Source organism: Sycon ciliatum, chromosome 1 (genome assembly GCF_964019385.1).
Source record: "Sycon ciliatum chromosome 1, ocSycCili1.1, whole genome shotgun sequence".
Classification (NCBI taxonomy): Eukaryota; Metazoa; Porifera; class Calcarea; order Leucosolenida; family Sycettidae; genus Sycon; species Sycon ciliatum.
Window position 1 is genome coordinate 58,628,428 of NC_088643.1, and position 20,545 is coordinate 58,648,972.

Genomic DNA, 20,545 nt, shown 5'->3' on the forward strand with positions numbered 1-20,545 from the left:
CAGCACAGTAGAACACAACGGGCTGGCTTTGCGGAGCGGCGTCCACTCCTGCCGCCGCTGCCGGTACCTGCAGCGCATCACAGCAGTTCTGCTGATTCGATGCTGCTGGCTCCGAAGCAGTCCCATCACAAGTTGCCGCTTCGTCAGACAAACTGGTGGTAGCAGCGTCCTGTGCTGCAGTGCATGTGCCAACAGTAACGGGGTCCTCTGAGACTTGTTCTGAATCGCCAACGGCGGTTGTTTTGCCTGTCACTGCTGGGTCAGAGGTGGTTCTTGCTGTGCTAAGCGCCGGCTCTCGAGACGACGGAGATAGTTTATGCACAGCTACGACAGCCAGCGAGGGAACACCAATGATAACCAGACGATCGCAGGAGAGGGAGCATGCAAGTAAGCAGCTGGACGATGACGACATGTCAACTCCTTTCACAAAGCTTGTCGGTACAGTACAGATGCTGGTGACCGTGCACGACGTCGAGCCTAGATACACGCACGCAGTGCGCTCCAGTGCACCACTACCTACCGTGGACGATGCGGTGTACAACATGACACAGCTAGACTTTTGGTCAACGGAGTCTGAAGCAATCTTGTACCAGCACGAACAGGTCATGTCAGAACAACTGTCTGGCTCATCCTCCTGCTGCTGCTCCTGTGGTTGTTGCTGCAGCTGCTCTGTGCTGGCAAGAATAATGGCTTGTCTGTTGCCCACAGGAAGGAGCGACTGCACAGCAAATCCATCTTCACACTCTTCAAAAACAGTCCCGAAAGAGATGAGAGTCGTTGCGGCCACTGTTTGCAGACTGTCCTGGGCCTCACCAGACGCACTAGTCGGCATTGGTGTTTGCGTGGCAATAGATGACAGCGCACCAGTATAGCCAGATGCTGAGAGAAGAGGCTGGGTGTCATACACCGCCATGAAGTCTTCAGCAAAGTCAGCCTCCGAAATTGGGTCCTTCAACACACCATCATAGTTCATGCCGCCGGAGAGGTGATTCATGACCTTTGTACCGGAGACAGAGTCATCCACGTCAAGCAAATCACCAGTCGCTGCTGCTGCCGCTGCTGCTGCCTCTGACAAAGCTGCAGCAAGGCCCGGGTTGGTAGCAGCAACACCGTTCATTTCACTTTCATCCTTCCCAGTATCTGTGAGCGGAGAATTTGAGACGTTGACCAGCAGGAGAACTTGCTCTTTTGTGGCCGAGTTGCGCGCCCCGACCGTGGCCAAGACGAGAACATCAGCTGTGGATAGGGTGCAGTGGTAGGGCCACTGGGGAACCGTCCACATGGAATAGGTGCCCTGCGCGCTCGACGCCGAGTCACAGCCCATCGGCACTGGCTGAGCTGGCTGGTTGAGTCCGCAGTGTCGCATTGCAGAGAATAGCACACTTTGCTCTACAGAAATGTCCACATCGCCAGCTCCTACTGTACCTGCAAGGAATGCAGCATGAAAAAAACACACACACACAACATAGTGTGAAACAACTCAGTACAATGTACCTCTAGTGGATATAAAAAGAAAAAGAGAATATCAGTAATTCATAGCCAAGGGCAAGGTACTCTACAGCTGAGGTCACATGACTGGAAAAGGGATATCTAGGCTCCTCAGAAAAGTACTTCATATATCCAATGCAAAGACTCCCTTGATTTAGGCTAAGGACTGTGGAGAATCCATAAATACTAGGGGTGAAAGTTGGCACTGAGATCCCGAGTTCGAGTACTCTGATTTTCTCCGATCGAATATTCGAGTATTCGAGTATTTTTCATCTCCTAAAAATTGCACACCAAGCCGGGCATTAAAATAACATGATACAACCCTGATTGAACCGAGTAGCAGTCATTTTTCTCGGGTGTATTGGTTGGTGGGCTATTTGGGCTCTCTCTACTTGTGAACAAATGTTCACCACACAGCCTGCACATCACCATCTGCCGACTGCTGCCCTGAAACTGCAGATTTCTGTAGTAAATGCATGTACCATGTATGAACGAGTACTCTGATTTATTCCGAGTACGATTATTTTTGAAAAAACCGAGCGAGTACTCGAGTACTCGGTATAATTGTTTCACCCCTAATAAATACAAATACAAATACAATACAAAGAGCTAAGTGTTATACCATAGCCAGGGTACTTTATACATAACTCGTTCACTGTACAGATTTACAAAACAAAACAAAAACAAAAAAGGACAGCTGACAATAAAACCCCACAAGATCAGGCTGCAAGGACAGCTTAACTTATCCATACGATGATGCTATTGCAAGGCAAAGAAAACAAGACGAGTAGGTTGCAAGCAAATGGTATAATATGGACCAGATGGAGATGGTCTATTTATAGCAACTTCAACTAAAGGAGTGTTTCCGTCCAACAATAGCTAAGACAATTGAGAGTTATTATCCCTCAGTTCACCGTACACTGTATAGTTTTCTAACTTGAGTTCTTGGTTACTAAAATATGCCATTGCAAAACCAGGCTGGTTGGCAATCATTAGACGCGATGCCAAAAACAACTTGTTTAACAGTCAGCACAACTATGTAGTAGTATATCTTACCTGCCTCACGAGCTAGGCCCTGAATATTGTGCAGCCAGTGAAACACACAAAACCATGCACACACACACACACACAAACACACACACACACACACACGCACGCACACACACACACACACACACACACACACACACACAGACATGCATACACACGCATACACACGCATAAACACACACACGTTTGAGTATCAAGAGGGTCATCATCAGTGAAGATTGTAAGGACTCGGTGTACACAGCCACATGAGCAGCTCCCTGCTGCCAAAACAGATTTTCAGATCTAACCAATGCAAGTCTGACCAGTCACCAGAGAAAACAGATGCAATCAGAATGAAAGACGCTACCTTTCGAATCACACCACACAGTCGGCATAATCCATGAATGACAGCTCGAGAGGAGTTAGTATCTGTCAACAGCTGATCCAACAGCGATCCGGTGTGACTGCTATTGCCGCCTTCTTGAGGAGATTGGTGGCTTCCATCCAGCAAACCAGCAGCAGGGTCACCAGAACAAGCAGGTACACCAGGGGAAGATGATAGGCTAGCAGGATGGGCCGGCTAAGGGGGCAAGCAAACAGCAGTGAACACAACAGCAGAACAGCTGCACTTTAGATGCTCGCCACAGGTCATAATACTCATATTCTTTGGACTTGAAAAAATATATATAAAAATGATGTGTACAATGGATGGATGTACATGTATGTAACTGTGTGTGTATGTATGCATGCATGTACCGTATTATCTCTACTACAAGCGCAGGCTCTTGTAGAAGCCCAGTCTCTATTATAAACGCACTCCAAGAGGGCTTCAAAGATATACAAGCGCAGTCTCCAATATACGCGCAGGGCTTATAATGGAGAGCTGTGTGGGTCATGTCCATGCATGTTAGACATAAACACATGCTGTGGTAAAAGTCTGGAATCCCCAAGATCTAAAGTTCAGACTCAGTGTACCAGGAAGCACAAAACTGCAGTCCCGGTACCTGCTGGGAAACTTTGTGCTACTGATATAATGAAAAAAATAGGCAATGTACATGTACCAGGTGGTTGAAACATTATAAGCCCAGTCTCTAGTAGAAGCCCAGTCTCTATTGTAAGTCCGGGGTTCGGACTGGTTGAAAAAATATAAGCGCGGGGCTTATAATGGAGATAATACGGTATGCCGAACTACTGAAAATATAGTGGCCCGATGCTTGTTCCCAAGCTACATGAGCTTCCGGTAGACTGCTTCCAAGCGGATGAAGTTCCACAGGAGTGGAAGGATGCCGTTCTGGTACCGACGCCCAAGAAGGGCACTTTGACGTTACGCGATACCTGGTGTGGTATATTACTCCTCAACGTTGCTGCCAAAGTACTTGCACGGCTTATTGCTAACAGACTGCAGAAGTTCGCGGAGTCCTTTCTTCCAGATTCCCAATGCGGAGTCCGTCCTGGGAGAGGTACAGTATACATGGTTTCTCGCTCTGGTAAGTCATCGAGAAACTCCGTGAGGAACAAGCAAAAGGTTTTGCTGTCTTCATTGACCTATGCAAGGCATATGATTCTGTGCCCCGTGCTGGCCTTCGGATCGCTCTGCAATGTTTGGGAGTGCCTGCTCAGATTGTCTCCTTGATAGAAGCCTTTTACATAGGAATGGTGGCCCATCTGCAAATTGGCGATCAGCTTTGGCGGAATCTTGCTTTGACCAATCCGGAAGTCGGCATTGACGTTACGAGTCACCACAGTGATCAACTCTTCAACGCAAGGCTTGCTGCAGCTAGTTCCACATGTGCTACAGAATTCCAGTTTGCCGATGATCGTGCCCTCCTAGCCAAACCTGGAATGGAGCCCAATCTGCTCTCCAGTCGTTTATTGATGTTGCCACCTGATTCGGGCTCAGAGTTAACGCAATGAAGACCAAATTCATGGTGCTCGGAACCGGAGCGAACAAACTGGATACACCACCCATGCGCACATCAGCAGGCGATGTACAGTATGTCACTAAGTTCAACTACCTTGGCGACCTCATAACACCTGACGGCACAACATTTGCAGATGTCACACATTGAATAGCTGTAGCCTCCAAAGCTTTCGGACGTCTCCGCAAACCAGTCTTCAGCACCAGAGGTTTACAGGTCTCCATTAAACGTCGAATATATACGGCTACTGTTCTCTCAGCATTGCTATTATGGCTCTGACACCTGGACACCCTTACACAGCAGGATGTGTGTCATCTGGAAGTATTCCACAACCAATGCTTGCGGACTGTATTTGGCATCAGCGGAAAAAGGCAGCAAGAGGAACACTTGTCCTCATCTACGGTCCGAACGTGGTGGGGTGATACTGAGCTAGTTGCAGATAAGCTTATGTTTTACAGACTGATTTGGCTTGGTCACGTCATCCGCATGTCACCAGAGCGCCTGCCCCGGCGTTTCCTGCATGAAGCTTGATTCCAGGCCAGCACGATGATGAAAGAAACAGTACAAGGCGTCCCTTATCAAGACATACATACTAGTAAGCACCAGTGGACATGGACGTAGCTGTATGTGCATTCCCATATCCAAAGGTGAGTGTGCTGGCCTTTTCAGCAGAGAAACCAGTGGAAGATTACAACCTATAACACGCTTATCTAGGTTGGGCATAAGCTCCTACGAGATAAACAAAGAAAATGACAGCACATGTAGTACAGCATTCGATATCCCAGACATACACATACTACACTAAGACTGAGTATTATAACGTTAGCTCTCCAAAAGTGTGCAATTCTTCAATGGGTTTGCTATGGGGTCTTCCGACGGCGAAAACTCACATCACACGGTGCAGCGTTCGCGTTGCACGTGTCCAGCATGGTTGTAGTGAGCAATAGAGTAGTGAAATGAGCACTCACTGACAGAAAGGCATACAGCTGCTGATGCGAGTCATGACAGATACCCAGACCGTGTGCACGCTCAGTTGTATGGAGTACGAAACATGCTCAACATGGGAGTGGGATACGTTATGGGAGGTTTCGCCATCCGAAACTCCATAACGTATGCAGGGTTGCACACTCTTGGGGGATCATGAGACTTTTGAATTCTTGATTCCACAAGAAGCAGTTAGTTACCTCATCCACTTTCAGTAGAGAAGTGATCATTTCTCCATCGCCAGCACCAAACTGCAGATCAAATCCATCCCTCATGATGCTCACAAGCAAGCGTACAATAGCATCGGTTGTGAATGTGGCCCACTCCTACACGCACCCACACACAAAATACAGAAACACATGCACGTACACACGCACACACACACACACGCACGCATGAGCACAATAGCGCCAAAAAGACCACAAAAGAAACACAGAATAGTCCGATGAGGAGGGAGGACAGGGTATCATGATGGCAGACACACAAAACTAGATGCTTTGCATGTGTTTCGTTTTGCTTTCGTGGTGAACTTGCACAAGTGCTAAATTGCACACAAGTCATGCAAAGATGTCAAGCATTTAAAACAGTGTCAATGAAAATTGAATGCGTAGTCCCAATACTGCACCAACCTGAAACTCTAGCTGAAGATCATTGATCGTGACAGATGACCAACTGCATGATACCAATACAGACTCCACCATGTGGTGGTGATGATGAACGGTGGTATCAGTCTTCTCGCTCTGATTCGCAGCGGGACAAAAACAAACAACAAGAGCAGAGTAGAATTAGATTGGTTCTTGAGCTCTTTCTAATTGTTCATAAGAATCCACTGCATCTATTCATACATTACTCATAACTAGTGATGTAACAAACCCTAGTTCCCACAACGGCTATGCCCTCGAATGCCTAATCAGTGAGCGAGTGATTAATCCACTATCAACTAAATGCCAGTGATGCTGGTCGAAAATTGCCCGTGCCTTGAAAATCCACCCTTGTTCTCCACGATCTCCATGGTTCTCCTCTGCCATTGCCCAGACATCGCTGATACAGGTGGAAATACTGTCATCGTAAGCTCTAAAACGTTTTAAGCTCTAAAAGTTGTCATCTCAAAAACAATCATCACAGTTAGAGGTAATCCAACACAAGAGCACTGACTATAAAGAGCCCTTCAATGCACAGTGAGAAAACTATGACATGTAACGTTACTAGGCACAAAAAGAACGCGCTACTGCAATCACTTATTTCATTCAACACTGGAACGTTAGTACACACACATACACACATACGCACATGTATGTACGTAAACACGCATGCACGGGCACACACACCATCTGACGCCCATCGCCAAAAAAAGCATAGGGATGTTATAAATTCTTATAAATTTCTCCGTTTTTTAATTAAGACATAACCTGGGATTCGAAACCGCATTATCGCCCTGCATGCATCCCCCGATACACTTCCCATACATACTAATTCTTCCAAGTTGCTTCGCGTCATGATCTTTTCATTTGAAAGCCCTATTTGAATATGCATTGTGGCCAGCCGTCTTTGATGGTACGGTACGGGACAGGTACGGTCGAGGGTAATACGACACCGTCTACCGCCTTGATGACGGCAAAAAAAGCATAGGGATGTTATAAAGTTTTCAATTCTCCTAGTTTTTAGGCATAACCAAGGATTCGAACCCGCACTATCATCCTACATGCATTCCCCCATGCACTTCGCATTCATACTCCTTCTTCCAAGCTGCTTCACGTTACGATCTTGCGTTTGAAAGCCCTATTTGAATATTGCGGCCAGCTGTATGTGGCCAGCTGTGTTTGATGGTACGGTACGGTACGGGACAGATACGGGGTAGCGCCAAGCGTGACACAAACAAACAAACACCAAATTAAAGCTGTGTGGACCCTGGCTAGCGCCAGACGTTACTGAAGTAACGTCTTCTGCATAGCTACGGGAATAAATAATAATAATAATAATAATAATAATAATAATAATGTAAAAGAGAAAAGGACATATGGATACGAGTTTAGAGTAACTCTCCATCACTGTAACATGATACTATATACAGTCAGAAAGTGCAATAACTAGGCACAAAACTGACAGAGTACTGAGACATTCGACGTCCTGACACCTAACTTTAACACATCTCCGTAGCGCTAACCGACAGCCTTCCAACTTGGAAGGTTCAAGGTTATGGAAAGACCAAAGAGGGGAAGGCAAGCGCAACGAAAACGAGCAAAAGCTACAGTCCCAACGGAACAAAGAATGTCGATTGTTACTGGACGATGACGAGACCAGTACGATATTTGACAAAGCGGTCTAACTACAATTCGAAGCAGCAAAGCAGCACACCACCCAACTTGGGTGGGTCATAAATATCAAAGATAAGTAAAGAAAGGGAAGCTTTGCGAAAACGAATTGTACAAGCCGAAAGCCAAACTCCTACAGTACTCCTCATGCATGACATTGTGATGGACTAGTTGACTACAAAACAAGTTGTTTCACACGACGTACGTTTCGCCGTATGGTTCGTGACGGCTCATCAGGTGTGCAATTTGAAACTCGGATGTTGAGCCATAAATAAATGTAAAAGAGAAAAGGACATATGGATACGAGTTTAGAGTAACTCTCCATCACTGTAACATGATACTATATACAGTCAGAAAGTGCAATAACTAGGCACAAAACTGACAGAGTACTGAGACATTCGACGTCCTGACACCTAACTTTAACTTTCAAATTTCAAATTGCACACCTGATGAGCCGTCACGAACCATACGGCGAAACGTACGTCGTGTGAAACAACTTGTTTTGTAGTCAACTAGTCCATCACAATGTCATGCATGAGGAGTACTGTAGGAGTTTGGCTTTCGGCTTGTACAATTCGTTTTCGCAAAGCTTCCCTTTCTTTACTTATCTTTGATATTTATGACCCACCCAAGTTGGGTGGTGTGCTGCTTTGCTGCTTCGAATTGTAGTTAGACCGCTTTGTCAAATATCGTACTGGTCTCGTCATCGTCCAGTAACAATCGACATTCTTTGTTCCGTTGGGACTGTAGCTTTTGCTCGTTTTCGTTGCGCTTGCCTTCCCCTCTTTGGTCTTTCCATAACCTTGAACCTTCCAAGTTGGAAGGCTGTCGGTTAGCGCTACGGAGATGTGTTAAAGTTAGGTGTCAGGACGTCGAATGTCTCAGTACTCTGTCAGTTTTGTGCCTAGTTATTGCACTTTCTGACTGTATATAGTATCATGTTACAGTGATGGAGAGTTACTCTAAACTCGTATCCATATGTCCTTTTCTCTTTTACATTTATTTATGGCTCAACATCCGAGTTTCAAATAATAATAATAATAATAATAATTTTCCCGTTTGTCTCTTTCCCTCAAAACCAGTTAAAATAATAATAATAATAATAATAATAATAAGGCTGAAGAATTGACCGCCACTATTCAGCCTGGTCTACACCATACCCCCCCACCACCACACACACACGCACGCACACACCCACACACTTGGCACCTCGCCTCATCACTTGCTATTGGCATATCATCGCATGTCCTTGCATGTGTTTCATTTTGCTTTCGTGGTGAACTTGCACAAGTGCTAATTTTCTTCAGCGTTGTCTACATGTAATGGTTTTCTCACTGTGCACTGAATGGCTCTATAACAGCGATAATCAGTATTTCATGTGTAGGTCTATACCACACAGTGTGATGGTGATTAAACTTTAAAGATGATTATCACCCCGTAAGGAGACCATAGGTCTGTGGAGACTGCCCTAGAGAAATATGAATAAATACTATACTATACTATCACATGAAACGACGTAAGAATCAAGTGTCTTCAAGGTATTAGTGTGTGCACTCAGTCAATACCTCACCTTATTTGAGGCGTCAATCGGAGTGGCTACAGCAGTGGCAAGTGACGCTAGAGGGGACGAATATACGTTGAACATACAGATGGGCATACAAGCACGCACACAAGCACGCACACAAGCATGCATTCACGTGTGAAAACACACACATGCACACACACACACACACACACACACACACACACACACACACACACACACACACACACACACACACACACACACACACACACACACATCGTTACATCACGGCAGAGGGGCCGAATATTATGTTGAACACACAGATGGGCATACAAGCACACACACGCACGCACGCACGCACGCACACACACAAGCATTCACTCACGTGTGAAAACACACATGCACATAGTTTTAATTATCATGTACTGTAAGACCAGATATTTTAACGTCAGTTAACATTACTGGTCTTACAGTATGTAACACGGCTGTTTTTTTCGCGAAACTTTGACATTTAACAAGATGGCAGCCAAAAGTCTCGATTGGGCTGGATCGGCAAGAAAATTTGAATTTTCAAATTCTCAGCAGCCGATTTCGCTGTGGTTTTCGCTTGATTTAGAAAGCTGCCAGGCCAGGTTTACCCGGAAAACAGGTATTCCGTGTTCCTCTTGAAACTAGCTTTCCGCTGGTACCTCACATGCCCAACTTCCTCGCAGGAACAGTTTGTTCTGCGGTGCACAAGTCAAGCCTTCTTTCTCGCTCGTTGCTTGATTCATCGTTGACATGCCTGCCTCAAGAAGCCCTTTCAGAAGTTTTCCCAGTCTAGCTTTCAGTTTTCCCAGGTAGAGGACTATCTTCTGGCTATTTTCACCAAGTTTTATCCCGTCCCGTGCACAAACTTCAGGTCCCGTGCGTGCGATGCTGAGCTACCTTTTCATGCGATTTAGGGGACAGATGGCATGGCGCTGGAGTCGCTGTTGAGTCCAGGACGCCGAGGCCTGGTGGAAACTGCCCAGTAGACATGTGGCGTATTGCTGAGAAAGGCAGCAAGCACACAGATAGCCCCGAAATTGTGATGTAGATCCAATTGTGCGTTTGTTCGAGTGCATATCGGCAAATTTGAAAGTTGCACCCGTCATCCCGACGAGGAGAAGCTGAAAATCAGTGCGTGCGTCAATATCCAGACTACCAGGGATAGCTTGGAGAGGTTCGAAACGGTCAGGATGCTGGTTGACCATGGCAGGAGTTCCTTTTATCTTCCTTCTCTCTCAAATTGTCTGGATATTGAGTATCTCGCTCGAGCGCTTTCAAATAATAAATCCTGGTTTGACTTGCGAAATCATGGAACCACACGGAGAGTGACATGAGTTTCATCCCAAAACGCAAACTCCCATCGTATTCATGAGGTTTGTACCGCGTTACGTAAATCGCACTAAACGACGCCATATTGTTAAATGTCCGTGCGCGAACAGCCGTGGTAAGCCGCCAACTAATGCTGACAATCTTGCATCCGACTTCCTAAATACGTAGCAAGCAAGAGCCAAATCCAACAACGGATTTATAAATAGGAGGACATCACCAGGAAAAAGGCAAACACTCACATGCCAATACAACATTTTTCGTTGCAGAGCCCTTGATGAAGCGACACTGGGAGCCACCATGCCGTTCATGTTCAGACCTGATCCGTAAACCAAACACAAAGAAAAATACAGACACGCGCACACAACATATTCAATAACATGCTGTCAGGTGAGAAACCACACCAACAAACACAATACTAAAATCTAGGGACTGTGCAAGCACCCATACCAATAAAGGCGAATGGTGAAAGCCGGGAAGTACTGCTCAATTGCGAACAAACGAGACAAGCTCATTGGAAAGCATATGTCAGATTATTACAGACATAGTCACAGTCAGTGCCCGGCTGATGGCAAGCAATACAGTTATAATTATAGATGCATACATACATACATACATACATACATACATACATACATACATACATACATACATACATACATACATACATACATATGGGGTGGGGTAGTGCCTTTGCTGTTTGCATTACGCAGAGCTCACTGACTTGTCAGTTTGAGCACTCTGACAAGGTACGTTCGGGCCTGATTGGAAATTTTTATTTCCATTGCTATCTGGTTCGGCCTCATTTCCTCTGTGCTGCGCTGATGAGTTCACAAAGAACGAAACAGCATGCTGTCCGCAGATTGAGTACATACATACATACATAATTATATACATACATGCATACATGTACATACATGTACATACATACATACATACATACATACATACATACATACATACATACATACATACATACACACATACAGTCAACTTCGCTTATAACGACACTCGGCGGGGCATCAAAAAGGTGTCCTTATTCGCGAAGTGTCGTTATACCCGAAGTCTCATTATATGTATCACAGTGGGGTGGGACTTTGCTCTGGGCATGGAAATTCTGTCGTTCTTCGCGAATCGTCGTTATATCCGCAGTCGTTATTAGCGAAGTAGACTGTACATACATACATACATACATGTACCATGTATACGCCCGTCGCAAGAGAAGCACGCAAATCTGCAAATGCACTGGATGTGCACCCACAGATTTTCTCTATACATACATACATACATGCACGCCTCTGTGCTGGGCTGATGAGTCCACAAAGGACGAAACAGTTCTGTCTGCAGATTGAGTATTTCGCTCCTGCTCTTGTAGCAGTTGAGCACTCTTGCGTGGGGTAGTGCCTTTGCTGTTTGCGTTATGCAGAGCTCACTGACTTGTCAGTTTGAGCCCTCTGGCAAGGTACGTTCGGGCTTGGTTTAAATCTGGCTTTGGAAAATTTTAAGATGGCAATGAACAGAATCAGCTGAAGCGACATGTTACGACGGTTTTATTGAAATGTAAAGTGGTGATGGAAAATTCATTTTTCACTGCTATCAGGTTCGGCCTCATTTTCTCTGTGCTGAGCTGATGAGTCCACAAAGGACGAAACACTTCTGTCCGCAGATTGAGTACATACATACATACACACGCATAGCAGAACAGATGCACAGATCAAGCCCAAATCGCAAAATTAAAGGACCACTGACCAAGGCTCATCAGTGGGCTCCCAGTAGGCCAAGCAAACACCACAGCTAAAACACAGGACGCGGTCATCACCAGACGCTGATGGCTGCAAACAAGAGAGAGAGACAGAATACTATTCATCATCTTTGAAGAACAGACTTCGTCGTTCGGAAAGGCTTTTTCGGAATATTTTCAGTCAGGTAATTTTTTTGCATGCCGATCTTGGTAGAACGGAGACTGATTTCAACTGATCGAGCATACAAGCAGCGCTCGCTTTGTGTTATTGGAGAGGATGGGTGTTATGGGAGAAAATATAATGAAGATGGAAATGAAAAAAATGTTTATCTCCAAGAAGGTACAGTGTCATGTGGAATAAGATATTAAAGGACGTATGACCGGACATGCCAGCACAATGTCTATGTACTCTAATAGAGGAAAACCTGGTACCACAAAACTCATCAGCAAGAACCAGGCGTACCGGGACGTCTTATCTGAGTCCATACTAAGCCATTTTAGTCATCCCTTGGCCCTGGCTGTGGTGGTCCTCTGAGGCAGGTGGTTGCCTTGACAGGTTTTACTGTAATTGCACCTCATTCCTTTGCTCTACTCAAGTTCGGTTATGAAAACACACTTCAATCACAAAAACCGCAGCTGTCTCACTTACGCAGTAATAAAATCCAGCAGTGGCCATCGGGGATGGAAGAGCCCATCTGATAGGCACAAACAAATGCAGCACAGGAGAAGAGTTCAGAAAAACAACGGTTTATTGATGGTTGTACAGTAAATACACCCCTGCACACATACACGCGCGCGCGCGCGCGCACGCACGCACAAGCGTGTATTCACCCGCCCACAGACAGCCAGGCAAGTGCGCATACGCACATTGCAGATCAGTAGTGATATGAACGCCCTGTTAAAATACACCGTAGCTACGTGCACAAAGCGAATACTTTGTACATACTTGTGGTTCATCTGTGGCCAGTCACGGAACGTCTTCAGACGATGCAGCTCGCTTCCCATCATGGCGTTCACGCCACGAGGACCACCAACCGGGTCGGGAATAGTACTCAGGTCAATGGTGCCGGGTGCTACTAATCTCTGTAGACGATCGCGCAGAAGGGACATCAGGGGATACGCCCGTGCTGCACCCGAGCTATTTCGAGGCCAGCTAGAAAAGATGTCGGTGAGAACTTCTAGCATGTCGAGAGCAGAGATATGTAGCACGGCAACTCTCCACTAAGGAAGAAACACACAGCCAATGTCACACAAGAAGAGGATACTGGTTAAAAAGAGATCCCGACCTAGAAAGATACAGTATGGTGCTACACAAAGTTTTTTTTTTTTTGTGTCTTAAGGCGAGACCAAAAAAAATAGAGATTCCCGGGCCCTCCCGCACCAAAATCGAGCCAAAGCCAATTTTTTTTTTTTTTTTTTGAACAGTTCATACATGTACAGTACTGATCGTGTGAGTGGATCTGTGACGTGGAGTCACACAAACCTGAGCTTGTACGACTCCCAGATGTACAGATCAGGCCCATCGTTGGCCGAATTATAGAAAGATGAACGGGTAAACCGCGTACCTGTTTTCTGTAAAAAAAACTGAATAAAAATTACCGGAAAATGCTGTAAAAAAAGTTCAACATGGCATGCACACCAGGGAGTCGTCAAATACCGGGAGTGGAAACGAGATGCGCGAGCGTGATCCATGCTCGCCTCGCGCTGGAGCACGCCGATTTTTTCCAAATAATCTTTTTTGTGCCACATTCACCAATTCCGCGGGAATTTCAAAATGTCAAAATCTATTTTGGTTCTTCCTGCAAGCGGAGCAGTTTTGACGTCTCCATACATAAACCTTCTCGTCAGATTTCCGCTTCCCTTTTGTAGTATTATCACTCTTCGTCGTGGATTCGTCGGCAGTGCATGGTCATGCTGGACAGGGAGATATCGGTAGCCATTTTACGAGTGATGTTTTAGAACTTTGGCGAGAGGTGAGTAAAACCAAGCTTTATCAAGTGAATACTTCTATCACTGAATAGCTTTGTTTTGGTTTGTTACACACGCATGCTGCATGTACAGAGCATTCGATTTATCAATCTCCAGTCAAGTACAGACCCAGGGAAGCTTCTGTTGCAAGGGCCATCCACTACGCCGTGAAGTTGATCAGCCCCGAAGTTGTAACCTTTTATCTAAGATTGACATATTTTATCGTGATGTTGCAAGAAATGCAATGGTAGATTTAAGAAACTATGTGATGGTCAGGAAATCAGGATACACATGGCATTCTCTACCTGGATGAATACTTGTGACAATTTTAATATAGAAATACTGCGCTGTTTTCCGTGTGCGTTTTGTCCAGACCTGGAGACCACATCAGCTGTGTTTTCAAGTTTAATTTGCGGTACAGTAGTGGCAAGAAAGCCGTCCATCATATATCATCCGCAGCAGCAACAGCAGCAGCAGCACCCCAGCCCACCGCCATAGTCAACTGCACTGCAGAGACACCAAAAAGATACCATGGTGGTTGGTGTGTTGTTGCGGTGAAAAGAGAACTGGAAGCTAGCAGAAAGCCTGAGTTAACTAGCGTCAAGCCGGTGTTGGCGACTTTCGGCTATGAAATTCTGGCCAATATGTCTCCGAATCTACCAAACTTTGAAAAGATAATTAAATCTGAGACACATGAACATCCACCGTGTGTGTGTTCGTGTGTGTGCATGCACAGTGTGGGCATGTCAGTATGTGTGTGTGTGTGTGTGTGTGTGTGTGTGTGTGTGTGTGTGTGTGTGTGTGTGCTGCCAAAGGTGGCTCTCTTGTCGTGCCGATTGAATATGGTCCCTGATCTCTTGGCAGACTGCCGACTTTCTGCCGTCGCTCGTCGTTTCCATGTTGTCGGCCCCGCAAGGGGACAGGTGACCGTAATGGCAGTGTTTACCAGGACCAGGTTTGTGTGTATGTGTGTGTGCGTGCATGCATGCATGCATTCCAGTGTGTGTGTATGTGTGTGAATGTGCGTGCATGCGCAGTTCGTACATGCCGTGTGTGTGCATGTGCAGTTTGTGCATGCCAATGAGTACGTGCGCACCCGTATATTGGTACGTGCGCACCCGTATATTGGTGCGTGCATGTACGCATGCCTAACTGCTGACACCCAAAGTTGGCAAAGAGAAGCGAGACAGAAAGAGAGGGATTTAGAACAGTTTAATTCGGTGTGCATTGTCAATTCTGTGATACTCGCCACAATCGGCCAAATGTGTTATTGGATTCTCAGTGTTGGTGGTGCATATACGTTGTCATGCTTCCTCTTGACATGAGACATACTGAAAGCGGTGATGTTCTCTTACACTGAAGAAGAAAACAAGAGAAATTCCTTGACTTTATAATAATGTTGGCGTGATTTAAAAATCAATAATGTTTTAGAAACGAAGGGTCCCTCAAAAAGTCAGTGGCATATCATCTTACACCGAGAAAATTCACAGGTAGCACCTATATGAAACGGACAATGGTTACGAGAAGTTTTTTCGTGGGTCGAACCAAGTGGCTTTGATTACTGAGGCTGAGCTATTTTCCTCGATAAATTACATCAAAAGTCACGTCACTATCCGCGCGTGAATCGGGCCTCCAGTCATACATCGCAACATTGCGATAACGCCTACCGATAAATTAGGTGTCCTCCTACTAGTAAACGAGAAGACCACTGCAAATATCTCTGTATACACGTTCTGATGGACGCTTTCTCCCAAAAAATACTCAAGGCTACTCTAAATTGCATTTGACGACGCTGAGGTACTCAAGGCACTGCAAAAATTTTGCGCGAGGCGAGCATGGATAATCAAGATTAACGGCGTTTCCACTCCCGGTATTTGACGACTCCCTGATGCACACATACATGTATATAGTCATGTACATACATGGGAAAAAAAGAAGAAAAAAAATTCGCCCGCCCGCACCAATTTCACATGGGTCCTGCCCGGGAATCTCGATTTTATTTTGGTCTCGCCTAATTAACGTAATTTCTTTTACTACAAAGCACGAAGAAGTGTAAAAACAGAAAAATGATAAGGCACCCATTTTGATAATCCATGGGGATGGCCCACGCCTGGTACTGCCACTGCATTATAAATCATACGTAATGACTGATAAAAGTATGGTGCTACATGTTCCGGCGTGGTGCCGAGCCCCGGGACAAATCCATGCTATGCCAGACAAGAACGTCACTGGATGTACTGCTGAATGAAGGACACTATGGTGAAGACAGGGAGACTTTTCCCAAGGAAACTTGATACAGATTACAGCAACAGTGACCACCCGTTCTTCTCAAGAAAAGAGTATTGTGAGGGCAGCTTGATAGACGTAAAAGGACGACGGATGAGTATGCCATTCCAATCACTGACCTTGGCTGCTTTCTGCCATCCCTTGGTCTCATTCATATGCTGGCTAACCTGAGCCATCAGCTGTGCAGCCACCTTCTCATGACTTGGCTTTTCGTTACCATGTGAGCTAGCATTTTTCAGCTGGACTAGTAGAAGAGGAACCTAATAATTGACAACAGTGATTGCATGATAACACACACACACACACACACACACACGCACGCGCACACACACACACACATACACACACACGAGCACACACACACACACACACACACACACACACACACACGAGCACACACACACATACACACACACACACACACACACACACACCAGATCAGACTGGACCTGAGCATACTGGCCTCCAGTGGTATGCAGTACACTATGCACATGCCATAACAAGCTGAAATGTTAATTGAACATAGTGTCAGTCTGAAGTACATGTACAGTAAATTGTGCTTTCCCCCACCCCATTACTCTCTAAAAAAGTCACTCCCTTTCAGAGCTTAGGCTGCTGAGTGACAACTTGCCCGTTGGTACTGACGCTGGTACTCAACCTTAATGTACACCATTATGTCAAGAGTACTCTTGATTATGTACACAAGGCAGTGGGATATACAAAACAACTGAGCTTGCGGTACGTCGGGTCTCAGTCATGTTTGACCGTAAACTGTTGCACACGTTTTCACACTCAAAGCTAAAAAAACAAACATGCCCACTCATTTTCGCTTGCCTACAGCGGGTTTCAAAAGCACAGACTACCACTTCAATCAAACAAAAAACTCCCTTGCGATCACTTTAGTGCACATCATTTTCTTAAATTGGGCATTTGTTACCCAATCGTCTACACACGATTATGCTAACTACTGGTACTCAACCTTAAATATTCACCATTAAGTACACAAGTCATCAAACTGCTCTTTTCTAGCATGCATGGAATCATTGCTTTATTCAGGGGCGTAGCACCCGCTACGACCATGGCCGTACCACTTTTCGAAAAGTGTTGTCCGTCCGGAGCGTGCAAAACCATAATAAAAAAAATCAGGATCCCTCGATGCATATGCGCATCAGACTTTGACCTTTTTCTAGACTCGTACTCGTAGATCTGTTATGCATCTGCATCTGCAGTCGTACTGAGTACTGTACTCGACTGCATGCACACTGCGCCAGAAGTGTGCCAGAAGTTCCCAGAACGAAGAAAGCAGGATTTTGTGTCTTTTTTACAAAATTTTCCCAGGGGAGGTCCCCCGGACCCCCTCCAACACGGCCTTCGGTCGTACAACTTCCCAAACCCCTCCTACGCCCCTGTTATTCGTCCCTGATGATGGCAATATTGCCGAAACGTTGTAAGGTAAGAAATGGCTCGGTTCTTTGCAGTGCTTTCTACAAATGCTGATTACTTCCTCAATTTCTTTAGCAACACCCCACACGTCATTATCTGCATGATTTCATAAATACTAGCCTGTGAATCTTGAAAACAAGGGAAATTACAATCAGAATTTCACAATGTCAGACCAACACCTTCTAGCACTTTCTACACTTTCAAATTTAGCTGAAGTACCTCAGGCAGTGGAAGTTCGATTCGAAGTTCTTCACTTCCAGGTATCTGCAGTACACTATCCAGTAAAAACACGCCATTGTGGTCTTTTCTTGCACAAATAGTCACACCATCTGACACTACCAAGCGGTCCACTGACGGTACATAGCAGCAGAACCAGGAAGAATTCTGGGATATGGATGTATCTGTTCGAAATGATGAAAGCAGAAAGAAGTGAAACGTCTGCAAAAAAGCCTCCAAATGATAGGCCAAATTCCAACACTATACCGGCGATTGGCTCCGTCCTGTGGAGAACAGCACCCGTTGATATATCCAATGCTGATAAAGTGCCATCTTTCAAAAATGCAATCAAACAATTTTGAGACGGACAATAGGTACTGGAAACGGGGGTGCCGGGAAACAACGTTTGGCTCTCCTCAACCAAGGACAAAGCTGGTGGTGAATGAGCAAAAGCCTTCGCCATTCTCCTGTGACTTCAGTGGGTTGGCCAGGGATCCCATCTGTATTTCAAAAAAATTGGCTTCTGAGAAAATGTTTATAAACAAACTGGTCTTTCACGAAATCTCAATCATTGAGTAGATATATCTACGAGTATCTGTTTGATCCTGTTGACCTCAACATGCACCAGCTGTAAAACTACACTTGTAAAAGGCTCTTCGTTGATCTCGATCGTAGACGTAGTTGCTAGTCCAGCCCGTTCACGTCATGCATACCGACAGAGCGAGTGATGTCTGATGAGTAGATTTATACCAGGGAGTAGTACTCAATCTGCGGACAGCATGCTGTTTCGTTCTTTTTGAACTCAGGGAGTAGTAAAAATTTAATACAACCAGATGTCATCTGGTCTTGGTAGATCGTGTGGCATAGATCGTTCTACAGTCAGTAGTACAGTACAGACTGTACCAAGAGTACATACCGGTAACCCCCATGGCCCAATATGAATGGGGTTACCATGGTTACCGTATTATCTCTAGTAGGAAAGGAGTTTTAAGTTTGGTTTTGAGAGATTTGGAGAGACTTTAATTTTTTTTTTTTGTAGCCAAGGACTTTGTGCGGCCGTGGGCGGTGAAAGAAAATTAGAAATCTCTAGTATTATTATAAATATTAAAGCCCAGTCTCCAATTGGCTTGAAAGTGCTTTAGCTACGTCACAGCATAGCAACAATTATTTCAAAAATTCAAAAACTGGATCCACTTGGATCCAGTTTTTGTGTGGATCCAAGCGCATTTCAAGCGGTCTTACCCACAGCATGGTGATGTAGCCAGTGAAACTGACTGATTTGGCTACTGGGGGCGGGGTTACAACTGGTGGCGAAATAAAAGTCACACCTGCATGCGACATGAGTGGGTTGCTATGCACCCACAATAGGCAATAGCAAAGTCACACCTTAGCCTTAGTGGATCCACTACTAATAGAACACCTTGGGGCGGCATTCAAAAAATAAAGTGCTCAGTCTCCATTATAACTAATATAAGCACACTGTGTAAATTCATTATCTGTACCGGCGAAAAAACCCTGAAATGTGTGTGTCTGACATGAATTTGGCATGGCAACATGCCTCTGAAATGAGGTTGAAATAATAATGGAACAGTCTCCAATAAAGGAACGTCTCCATTAATAGCACGGGGCGGAGGTACATTGAAAAAATAAAGGACCGTGCTTATATTAGAGATAACACGGTATGTTCTCTTGGTAGTAGGGAGGTTTAGTCCCACGTAATCCGTGGGTACTTTATGTGTGTGTACCACGTGATACTCAGTGACCCACGTACAGACGTTTTCTGATTCACGACATACCGTGTATGCTGGCTCACCCACGTTCCGCCAGAACGTGGGTGAAAATCAGAATGGAGCGCATTGTGCGAGCTGTGAGGGTGCTCAGCTGAAGAATTTTCCGAAGCACGAAATGAGCTTCTTAGGCCCGGGTAGCTTCGTCTTTGACCAGGTTTGGGCCTTTCGCTTCATGCTTTTGCTTGTTCCGTGTGACTAAACACAACATTGCAACGTGGGTGCCCTTCATCCACTTAAGTCTTTACGTGGATCACCCACGTAGATCTACGCGTTTCCGTTACGTGGGAACTAAACCTCCCTAGTACCAAGAGTACATAACCCCCCCGGGGGTTATGTACTCTTGGTACTAGGGAGGTTTAGTTCCCACGTAACGGAAACGCGTAGACCCGGGTGCTCGAATCAGAAACGATTTGACAGGTGTGAAATTTCTCATCTGTAAATCTCAACAATGGAACAGGGAAGGGAGTCTGGCTTGACCCACCCAGCAG